The following is a 12,332-nucleotide window of genomic DNA, read 5'->3' on the forward strand; positions in this document are numbered from 1 at the left end:
CATAAGTGAGGCAAACCAGAAGGCCTTAGTACTACTGTAGGAACTTAAAACTCTAATTCTGAGGGTGCCAAAAGGAATCTCTTAGGAAGGGAAGAGATGGTAGCTATGGGAGTTGCAGAGAGAGCAGGGTAAGTGTGAGGGGGAGGCAAAGAACACCAGAGGGCTGACATCACTGGGAAAAGACACCAGTGTAGAGAGGAGGAAGGTGGTAGCCTTTGCTGGGAGGCCTTCCACACACTGGTAGGAGTTTGCTATAATCCAGGGATTCTCTAAAGTCACTAAAGAAAGAATTTTGAGGTGGAAGTCAGGGTAGGGGGTAGCAGACATGATCAGATTTGTATTATTATCACTGAATATATGTGCACATACACACAAACTAAAAAGGAAGGTGCTTATCTGTTTTATAAAATATTAAGTACTTCATTTGTATGCATCTTAAAACCATGCAGTTAATCACTGCATTAAGTGAAAGTGTCTAAACAGGGATATTCAAATGATTTTTAATAATTCTTTAAAAAATTTCTGGGTAATAGTGGTCCATTTAAACTAAAATATTTCATGTGTCACTTCTAGGTTCAGAAAGTATGAGAAATCACTGAGTAGCATAGACATTTCACAAGCAATCCTTTAGCTGCTCTTCTGCTTTCAGTCCAGGCAAGTCCCTTCCATCCTATCCAGACACAGAAAAACAGGGGCTCCAACTACTGAAATTTGTATAATAAAAAGTAATTGAGAATATTTGGGCTATTTTTAAAAAAGCTTAAATATCCCTTTGACCTCCAAATGTTCCTATGAGTTATACCAGGAAAAAGAAAAATGAAGCCTTATTATTATTATTGACTTAGAGATGAAATTGAAGACAACGGTGAGTCCTGAAAATGACATAACTACCAAGAGTGTTTCCTACTTACTGCAGACGTCATGTATAAAATTCAAGCAGGATGACAAAGCAAGGTATACAAGGGACACATTTTGTGGTTCTTTAAAACCCCCAGTGATTTTCCTCTGATTTCTTGACATAAATATTCTAGTTTACAACTCATGTGGAGAAGAAGAAAGATGGTTCGGCACATTTCTTTTCCTTTCAATCTTATGATATATACAACTGTGTAATTTTTATATACCCAATATCCAAACTAAATCATGTAAGAGGACTAAATAATTCAGATCAGGATAAGCCAGGTCATTCTACATGACCATCGGAAATATGCGAGTAGTCAGTAGTCTTATAAATAAATCAATGAGAAAAGAGCTTAACAGAAAAAGCATTTAAACAAGATGAATAATTGTACAGTAGGTTGGAAAGCCCTAGAAAGTATGTTTTGTTTTATCTCGTTGGTGTATCATTTTGAAGCAGCCAATACCATATTTTTCACATTTTATAATTTCTCCTGAAATAAAAAGTTAAAATGCTTTATGCTCTACCATAGTTGCCCAGAAAGTTTTTTGTTTTGCGTTTTTTGTTGTTGTTGTTTTTTTTTAAGGCAGAGGTGAAGCTGCTCAAGAACCATGAAGGCAGGGAGAGCTATGATTATTTAGAAAACTGATGTGAAACAGGCCTAACCAGGACCGAACCCTGTCAATAAGGTCTTGTTCTTCTCACCCAGGCCACTTCTCAAACTTTCCAACCACACTGGAACATTGTGAACCAGCAGTGGCATTCACTTCCTTCTTACTTCCTTGCCAGGTCTCTCAAGTGATAGGGCCTGGGCAGCACAATGAGTGGGAAGTGGAGCAGAGAGAGGTCTCCTGGTCTCTGTCCCAGGGAGCCCAGCTGGCCTCCCTTAGTCCTCTCCCCAGGTCCCTGAGGGGACTCCACTTGGAGACACAATATCTAAACAGGCGGCGTCTATCAAACCAGCAGGATTATTGTTTCTGCCTCTTCTAGAACAGGGCTGTTAGAGATTGCTTCAATCAGACTAAGGACTAAAATGTCATGGTAACTGAGAACCTGCCACCAACATTAAATTCTGACATGTAACTCCTCAGAAATGAATGAACTAATGGACTAAGTTTCCAACTCATTTGCTATGAACATGATCTGATACAGCCTAGGTTCAAACCTTGTTATAAAGAAGTTTTTAATTGGATAAATAATGTCCCAATTGTGACTCTTAAATTTAACTCTGCACAGAGTTATTAAGAGTATCGATTTCATATTAAATGCTAAATAGTTTAAAGTAATCACCATGGCTTTAACATTTTCAAGACACAGAAATATTCTCTTATTTTTACAAGAACTCAGCCTAGAAGGCAAGCAGCCATTTGATATCTGAGATAACTGAGGCACAAGGAGGTTAGTCAATTTGCCTAATATCACACCAGAGATAAAGCCAGGACTAGAATCCATTGTCTCCCATTACTTTGACCTAGGAAACAATCTTCTCTCTATCTGGGACCTACCAAAATACAGCCAAACCCAACAAAATAATAAAATAACACAAGTGGATTCATTATAAAGCAAATTGGTTTAGTCATTTTCCATTGCAAAGCATTTTTATGGATTACACAGTGCTTCTAGTTTTAATCAGGTGACCCAAATCCAGAGATGCCTCATAATTTTAGAACACTCCAGAGCTCAAAGGAGACAGGCATAGTGTCTGAAATTTCTCAGTCTCATTTGGGCACAAGCACTACATGGGAAGCAGTATAGTGTGGTTTGGAGGTGAACTTGGATTGACGGTAGATGCATGATTTGGGTTTTAGGGCCAAGGGGGCAGGGCCACTGCCCAGGGTCCAAAAGGGCCAGACTCAGTGTGCCTGATACCCACAACCCATATATATGGGTATTTCTGTTCTTCACCTTTCACAAGTGAGTACTCAGAAATGTTCCAGCTAAGCAGCCATAAAAATTAAGAGTAATTCCAGAAATTAGCTATATTATATCTGGGCTAAAATAGAAAAACTACCTTAGATTCACACCTATAACTTTAATTTTAAAAGCTAACGAAGAACAGAAAGTTTTCCCCTTCTCTTAATGGCCATGGAAGGCTGAAAAAGCACTGACCAACCTTCACCTCGTATCCACCCCACATCCAAACACGTATGTGCTAGGCAGTCTACCTTCCTGCAGAGAAGGAAACACTAGCATTTCTCTTCTCTGTTCAAACACAGATAAACTTACAGCTTAGAAGGACAAATAAACAGGATACTTTCTTATATGCAATTTGGGATTCTGGTCCCCCTAAACTGCATGCTAAATTATACTGTATGTTTCTGCCTAAGCACCTTTTGTTAGCTTCTTTGAACAGAATAAGGTAAGTAGTACTGGGCTAAAGATCATGCCATAATAAAATTAATTTCTTTTTCTAGATCATCTCAATCATCAGAAAATGGAATACTTCTCTGTACGAGGAGAAAACACTGCCTTATACCACTTTTCATGCTCTTTAACTCTATGTATTCTAATTACTCTAAAATAAGCATTTTTCAGCTTACAATAATTGTAAGCTGTAAGAAATGACTATCATATTGTAATTGTAATTACAATTACAATATGAAAGTCATTTCTACTTCCAATAAGAAAAATACAGGACTTCCGCCAAGATGGAAGCATAGGTGGAGACACTGTGCCTTCTCACACAACCAAGTTTAGAGACAACAAAATATTAGCAACAGAAAACACAGCCAGAACACAGAAAATTGAACTTTTCGGAAGTCCGATAACAACGAATTCTTCAGCCTGACCGGTAAGAGGGGCGAAACCAGAAGGTGGCTGAGCAGGGTTGCACAGGAAAATTCAGTCAGATGGACTCAGGCCTGCGGATCCCAGGCGTGGGGTTGCAAAGGGCCAACCCAGTGAGCGACCTAGTGAGCGACCTAGTGAGCACGACCCAGTAAGCAATGGGTGAATCAGGCGAGGGTGAAGGGCAGCGGGTTGTCTGTGCTGGCGCATTCCTGCGCAGATAGACCAGCGAGAGAGTGGGCAATGAGACGGGACCCAGCGGGTCCCAGTGACTGGAGGCAGCAGAGATTGTCGCCATTTCCTGGCTCTGACCCCGCCCCCACATACAGCATCACAACCCAGCGACCTGAGCAACCCTACCTGGTGAACACCTCAGGCTTCCCTCCTCACCCAGCAGCAGGAAGCAGGAGAGGGGGCTGCCATTTCCCCACTCTGACCCCGCCACCATATACAGCATCACAACCCAGCGACCCTGCCCTGGAGGCCCCGCCCCGTCCCTCATACATAATGGGCACGAACAGACCAAAAATGGCTCAAGAAGATCTCAAAGCCCCAGAGCCCGTAAATCTAAGTGATGAAGAAAGAGCCAAACTTTCAGATGCACAGTTCAAAACACTGGTCATCAGGATGCTCACAGAACTGGTTGATTTTAGTCACAAATTAGAGGAACATATGAAGGCTAAACTAATTGAAATGAATGGCAATGCACAGGAAACCAATAGTAAAGGAAAGGAAACTGGGACTCAAATCAAAGGAGTGGATTAGAAGGAGGTTAAAAATGACCAACCAGAAAAGAATGAAGACACAAGATAAAAAAAATGAGGAGACACTTAGGAACCTCCAGGACATCTTTAAACGCTCCAACATCCGAATTATAGGGGTACCAGAAGGGGGAAAGGAACAGCCACCAATGGAAAACTTATTTGAACAAATAAGTAAGGAGAATTTCCCCAATTTGGCAAAGTAAACAGACTTCCAGGAAATCCAGGAAGCTCAGAGAGTCCCAAAGAAGCTGGACCCAAGAAGGAACACACCAAGGCACATCATCATTACATTAGCCAAGATTCAAAGGAGAGAATCCTAGAAGCAGCAAGAGTTAAGGGGACAGTCACCTACAAAGGAGTTCCCATCAGACTGTCAGCAGATTTCTCAAAAGAGACCTTACAGGCAAGAAGGGGCTGGAAAGAGGTATTCCAAGTCATGAAATCCAAAGACCTACAACCAAGATTGCTCTATCCAGCAAAACTTTCATTTAGAATGGAAGGGCACATAAAGTGCTTTTCAGATAAAATCAAATTCAAGGAGTTCATCATCACCAAGCCCTTATTATATGAAATGTTAAAGAGACTTATCTAAGAAAAAGAAGATAAAAAATATGAACAGTGAAAGGACAGCAAACTCACAGTTATTAAGAACCACACCTAAAATAAAAGCAAACTAAGAGGACAGCTAGATCAGGAGCAAAACCACAGAAAAGAAGATCACATGGAGGGTTAGCAACAGGGGAGTGGGAGGAGGAGAAGGGGGGAGAAGGTACAGAAAATAAGTAGCATAGATGGTAGGTAGAAAATAGATAGGGGGAGGGCAAGAATAGTATGGGAAATATAGAATCCAAAGAACTTGAGACACATGGTCATAAACTAAAGGGGGGGAATAGTAGGGGTGGGGGGGAATGAAGGGGGGAATAGTACACCTGTAATGGCATAATCGATAAAATAAAAAGTAAAAAAATAAAATAAAAAAATAAAGTGTTGAAAAAAAAAGAAAAATACAAACCTCAGTAATTACCAGAAATGCTGTTTTGATTTAAAATAAAAACTTCAAATGGGAAGATTAGCCACTGTAGTGTGAAGAGCCCAGAGGCAAAATATATTTGAGAAGTATTTTAACTTGGCTCATGTTTGTAAAACAAATCATTGGATAAAATTTCTGTCAGACTCACAGAATTCAAAAGACCACAGGGGTTAATTAATCTAACTCTCTCATTTTACAGATCAGGAAATTGAGATTCAGAACAGTTAAATATTTAGTGTACAGGCACAGTTAGAAAGAAGTGCAAGCTGTACCCCTGCCTCCTCCAAAACAAAAGACCAACAACATCAAAGATAAAGGTCTCTGGACTCCCAGACCTCAGAATTTTTCACTTAGAAAAGACAGTGAAAAGATCTAAGATGACACTGGTTTAATGTCTACAGTTGAAAACCAAGTAAAACATACCAAGGTATGACCAGAGTGAAAAACACAAATATAGCCAACAGTTATCAGTACAGTAACAATTAACTGACTAACTGGTAGACAAGAAATAAGGACACCATAAATATTTCAAACATATAAAGAACTGCTATTTCCTATAGTTTTCAAAGTTGAAAATGATTTCTTCATAAAAGCTGCAGTCACTGAAGAACTGACTTCTACTTGCTTTGATTTACCTTCTGGTAGAGAGGAATACAGTAAGTCAGAAACATGATCAACAACCTCTAAATAATAAAGAATTGATTGTATACAGCAGTTCAGATAATCTTTCTATAACCAACCCTTCCCTCTGAACGCTTGCTAGGGAAGCAGGTGCTTACGGGCTGCACACACACCTTGAACATAAGACATGACAGTGGCTCTGCTGCCAAACACAAGACCTTCCAGTAAATCATGAGGAGCTGGAATGTCATCCTACATATTGATCTACCATTACCCTGAATTCTTTACCCACAAACATGCTACATTTCCAAAGACTGTAATATTATGTCTTATGTCCATGGTAAATTTTTTAAAAGATTTACATGTGAAAAGATATCACAGAGAAAAGAAATGACCTATAAGATTAATTTTAGAAAAGGGTTTTCCCAATTTGATAGGTTAAAAAATGATGTTTTTCTTTCCAGTTTTGGGTTAGTATTAAGACTGAAGAGTTTGTTTTGTGTTTATGACCATTTATTATATTTCTTTTGAGAATTATTTTTATCTTTAATTTTAATACATTTTTCTAATAGGTTGTATTTTGCTAATTGATTTGTTCTTATACATGTCTGAAACATATATGAAATCTACTAATTTTTATCTCCGGTAAAAACCATTCAAAAATAATTTGAAACACATCAGCAGATCTTCGGTGGAAGAACTTCCATAATAACCTCATTTAAAATGAATATTTCCTTTGAGTCGCTAAAGATTATTGTAAACTCTTAGTTTAAATGGCAAGGAAGAAGGCAAACACCACAATTTAAACTCCAGGTATATGTGCACAACCCAACATCCATGGAAATACCATTAACATAGTAGAACAAATTTCTGTAGTTCAGGCACATGCTGTAAGAAAAATGGGATAAAGGTTAAAGCAACATGGTAGGAAGTAAACACTTTTTAGTAAGATATAAAAAGGTAATTTTTAATTGTATGATTAGGAGGACAACACACACAAAGAGATATTCCAAACATAGTCCCCAAAATGTTTTAAAAGCCTCAAAAGTAAGCCTAAAGGCATTTATTAACAGCCTACATGTGTGCTGGGTGTACATAATACAAAGATACATCAAGGGTGAGCTTACCTGTTCATTTCCACATGAATGAAAGTATGCCCAAAGAATACTTTATCCCACGAATTTTCTTTCCTTTTTTAAATGTAAGCTCCCTTAGTTTGAACCTCATGTTTTTCTCTCTTCCACTCTGCCATTCTCAACACTCACCGATATTTTTATCCTTCAGAGGAAAAACAAATGTCCTAATATGACCTACTATTAACACAAATGATGGTGGTAATAGTAATACTAATAACAGTAAGCATATGTATAGCATTGAGGATATACAAGGCATGTTCTAAATGCTCTATTATCTCCATTTTATAAATGAACAAACTGAGATTAATTAAGACCAAGAAATTCCCCAAGATCTTAGCAGCCAGAGCAAGGATTTGAAATTATATATATATTTATACACACACACATATATATATAATTTTTTTAATTATTTGTTTCACCAATGGGGTCAATCACTCCATAATGATGGGCTAACAGGTGTTTTAATATAAAATGTGGTCTCTATAGAATTTATTAACAATGCAAAGTATTCCAGATTAGTGAATTTATCACTATTTGGATCACATTTATTTGGATCACAGATATTATGGAATAGAGGACAGAAAGAACATAAGAAATTTAGTCCCTACCCTATTGCTCTGTAAAGTATCTGAGAAGCCAGGCATTTCCTGCCCTAGAAACAATTATGCTTCAATGGGGGCTTGGATTTCAACATTTCACAAGCATTAGCCAACTCACAGAAAGACAGGATGAAAAATTAACCAGATAACCTATTATCAGGGAACACTAATACATATATTAGTAATGAACAGAGGTGCCAAGGCTGTGTGCATAAGAGAAGAGCTAAGAAAAACTACCATACTGATCTCTTCTCTACTAGAAGCAATAGTGCCTAGGAGAAATAAATCACCACACTTCATAAAATCAAGGTAGGAAAGAACAGTGGACATACAAGAAGTATATCTTAGCCAAAATCTTTTGAAAGGTCTGCCTACTGGCCAGTTCAGTCTGATGTGAATAACTCCTTTTAAGTTGAGAACAATATATTAACTGAAAGTTTTTAAACTTAGGGCTCCAAATAAATGGATAGAGATTTATATAGATCTACAGAAAAATTAATAATATATTACCAGTAAATGTCATGATTAAAACTAATTTATTGTCTCTACCAAAAAACTATCAGAATTGACAAATACATTCAGTCAAGTAGAAGGATATAAAATTAATATTTAGAGGCCAGTTGCATTTTTATAAAACAATAATAAACTATCAGAAAAAATTAAGTGAACAACTCCATCTACAATTGCATCAAAAAAACAACTTAGAAATAAATTTAACCAAGAAGTTAAAAGATCTGTACTTGGAAAACTATAAGACAACAAAGAAAAAACTGAAAATACAAATAATTGGAAGAATATATACTATGTTCATGGATAGAAAGACTTAACATTGTTAAAATGTCCATACACTCTAAAGCAATCTGTAGATTCAATGCAATACCTACCAAAATACAAATGGCATTTTTCACAGAACTAGAACAAATAATTCTGAAATTTATATGGAACCACCAAAAAACCTGAATAGCCACAACAAACTTGAAAAAGAAGAACAAAACTGGAGATACCATGCTACCTGATCTCAAATTATACTACGCAGATATAGTAATCAAAACAGCATGATACTGGCACAAAGACAGAGGCATAGATCAGTAGAACATAACTGAGCGCCCAGAGAATAAACCCATACTTACATGGTTGATTAATCTTTGACAAAGGAGACTTGAATGTACAATAAGGTAAAGATGGCAGTTCATTCAATAAATAATGTTGGAAAAACTGAACAAATACATAAAATAAAATGAAACAATTGCTTTCTTACACCATATACAAAATAAACTCAAAATGGATTAAGACTTAAATGTAAAACCTGAAACCATAAAACTCCTACAAGAAAATATAGGCAGAAAACTCTCTGACATTGTTCTGAATAATACTTTTTTGGATATTTTTTCTTGGGCAAGGGAAACAAAAACAAATGGGACTATATCAACTAAAAAGTGTTTGTACAGCAAAGAAAACCATCAACAACAAAAAAAGACAACTTCCTAAATGAGAAGATATTCACCAATGACATATCTGATAAGGGGCTATTGTGCAAAATATTTAAAAAGTTCATAAAATTTAACACCAAAAAGACATGCAATCCAATTTAAAAATGGGCAGCGGACCTAAATAGACATTTCTCCAAAGAAGACCTAGGAACGGCCAATAAACATATGAAAAGATGCTCCACATCATAAATCACCAGGAAAATTAAAATTAAAATTAAAATGAGCTTATCACCTCACATCTATCAGAACAGCTATTATCAATAAATCAACAAACAGGAAGTGCTGATGAGGATGTGGAAAAAAGGTGACCCTAATGCACTGTTGGTGAGATTGCAAATTGGTGCAACCACTGTGGAAAACAGTGGAGGTTCCTTAAAAAGTTAAAAATACAACTACTTTATGACCCAGCAATTCTACTTCTGAATACCTATTCAAAGAAATCCAAAACACTAATTCAAAAAGATATATACACCCCTATTTTCAGTGCAACATTATTTATGGAAGCTAACTACCAAGATATGGAAGCAAACTAAGTGCCCATCAATAAATGATTTGGATAAAGACAAGGTAGTACATAAATACAATGCAATATTAGTCAGCCATATAAAAGAATGAAATTTGACATTTGCAACAATATGAATTGATGTAGAGGTATTGTGCTGAGTGAAGTAAGTCAGAGAAAGACAAATACCATATGATTTCACTTGTATACAGAATCTAAAAACAAAATAAATGAACAAACTAAATAGAAACATTCATAAACACAGAGAACATTTTGAGGTTGCCAGATGGGGGCTGGGGGTTGAAGGGATGGGTGATAAAGAGGAAGAGATTAAGAAGTAATAACTGTCACAAGGTAGTCATGGGGATGTATATAGTCAATAATACTGTAATAACTACATATTGTGCCAAATGGGTACTAGACGTACCTGGGTGACCACTTCATAAGTTATATAAATGCCTAATATTATGTTATATTTCTGAAACTAATGTTATATTATGTTAACTGTAATTAAAAATAAAAATTTTAATTCCTTTATAGTAAATATATGTGTATATATGTATATATAAATTAAAATTGTATAAAATTTGAAAATATATATCCTTTCTTTCCTTTTCCTTTTCTCATTATCTCTCAAAGTGACAGACCATGCAATTAAAGGCTGTCTCTTTGTAAAGTACATGCTTATGTAGTTCTAATCATCCAAGTGATTGATAGAGGAAATGATTTTTTGCAGGTACTCAAACTAAAACAGAGAGGTACTTTGTCCAGTGTTCAAGGCCAAGATTAAAAAAAAACCTTAAATTGGAAAAAAAAGTTTTTACTGAAAAGAGAATTATGAAATTTTATTCTTTATTTGATTTATTCATGTTGCCTTGTGCTTTTCTTCTTATAATTTATGTCCTGATTTGGGGAGGAAGACAAAACAAATGTTCTTTCATTTAGTTTTTTAAAAGGTCATAAGAAGAACAAAAATTGAAGACTATATATCTTTTCCTATTTTACTATACATTCATTTAACAGGTTGCTACTAAAATGTCACTGTTGGTGACATACAGAGTTTAACTATTCACAAATACTCTTGCTCTTTTTACCCCAATTTCTTCCAAGGATATAATTCATTGGCACAATCTAATTAAGATTGTTCTTAAAATATGTGTGTGCTGCCCTGGTGTAGCTCAGTGGATATAGCTCCGGCTATGAACCAAAGGGTGGCCAGTTCGATTCCCAGTTAGGGCACATACCTGGGTTGCAGGCCAGGTCCCCAGTGCGGGCCATGTGAGAGGCAACCACACATTGATGTTTCTCTCCCCCTTTCTCTCTCCCTTCCCCTCTCTCTAAATAAGTAAATAAATAAAAATCTTTTTAAAAAAAATATGTGCGTGCTATGACAGAAATGTCACTTATCAGCTCCTTAGTGTATTGCAGATCTCATCTGCTGTAACAAGAGTCCCCACCACTCTGGAGACATTGCAAACCACTGAAGATAAAAAATAAGAACTATGGTTTGCATAACTTAAAATCATTGCAAAAGATGAAACATATATATACAAATGTAAATAGAGAAATTTGTAAGCATCTACTCAGAAAGCTGCCTATCATAAAACTAAAAAGCTAACTAAAATGCAGAGCCTGAGAACAGATAAAGAATGGAGTATTGCAGGAATGAGTAAGTGTAAGTCAGAGTTCAGAAGAGTTACAAACAATGTTCATTTCACTGTGGTGTGGTTTAGCTAGTAAAACTCAATTTCACGGACTAGGAGATCTCTCTATTTGTTATGTTTTATATATTGCACAGTAGGGTTCTGACACTCAGAAAAGGTACCAAAAACCATTTGGGGAGCAAGGAGTGGGAAGTACATAAAAATATGTGCCTCCATCATACCTGCAACTCTTTAGTGTCACTGCCTTTTAGCCCTAACACAAAAACGAAGGCAGGGTATAAGTAAAAGAAATTGTCAGATGACAGCTGAAACTTCTATAGGGCATTTGGAAGTTATTTGTTTTTAACAAACAGTTGTTAAAAACAGTTGTCTGTTTTTAAGTTGTTTGTTAATAACAAACAGCAATGGAGCATAGCTGTTATTCAACCATACACTTTTAAAATCTTGACTTAATAGGTCAGATAGAAAACATTATCAAGATTACACTCTACTGAAGAGCAAGTTTGTAAGGGCAGACAGAGGTGAGTGGGACTGAGTGAAATGAAGATTTTCTAGCTGAAAAATAATGCCCATCCCAAGGAGGAATTTATATAACTCCACATCTTGGTCACAACAGCCGCAGTTCCAAATTTCCAATTTCGCCAGGACCTTAGACTGAAGGACACCTTGCCAAGGTGTCTCTAATTCAACCTAATGTGATCACACTCATCTTTTCTCCTTTTGCTTCAATGTTATAATACTTAAATATCTAATTACTGTTTTGTTTCCCAGTGATTGTTAATCCTAATATTATGACTTATTTAGGATATTTGACTACATTATTTAGATTTAAATCATACAT

At 36.3% G+C, this 12,332-nt stretch overlaps 1 protein-coding gene across 1 annotated transcript in view; it reads right to left on the reverse strand.

Moving 5' to 3' along the window:
• The window catches only part of GMDS (GDP-mannose 4,6-dehydratase), a 711,168-nt gene that overhangs the window by 572,138 nt on the left and 126,698 nt on the right, over nt 1-12,332 (reverse strand). The gene's annotated exons all lie outside the window — the stretch shown is intronic.

The sequence above is a fragment of the Artibeus jamaicensis genome, unplaced genomic scaffold (assembly GCF_021234435.1).
Source record: "Artibeus jamaicensis isolate MK-2021 breed Jamaican fruit bat unplaced genomic scaffold, CSHL_Jam_final contig_594, whole genome shotgun sequence".
NCBI lineage: Eukaryota > Metazoa > Chordata > Mammalia > Chiroptera > Phyllostomidae > Artibeus > Artibeus jamaicensis.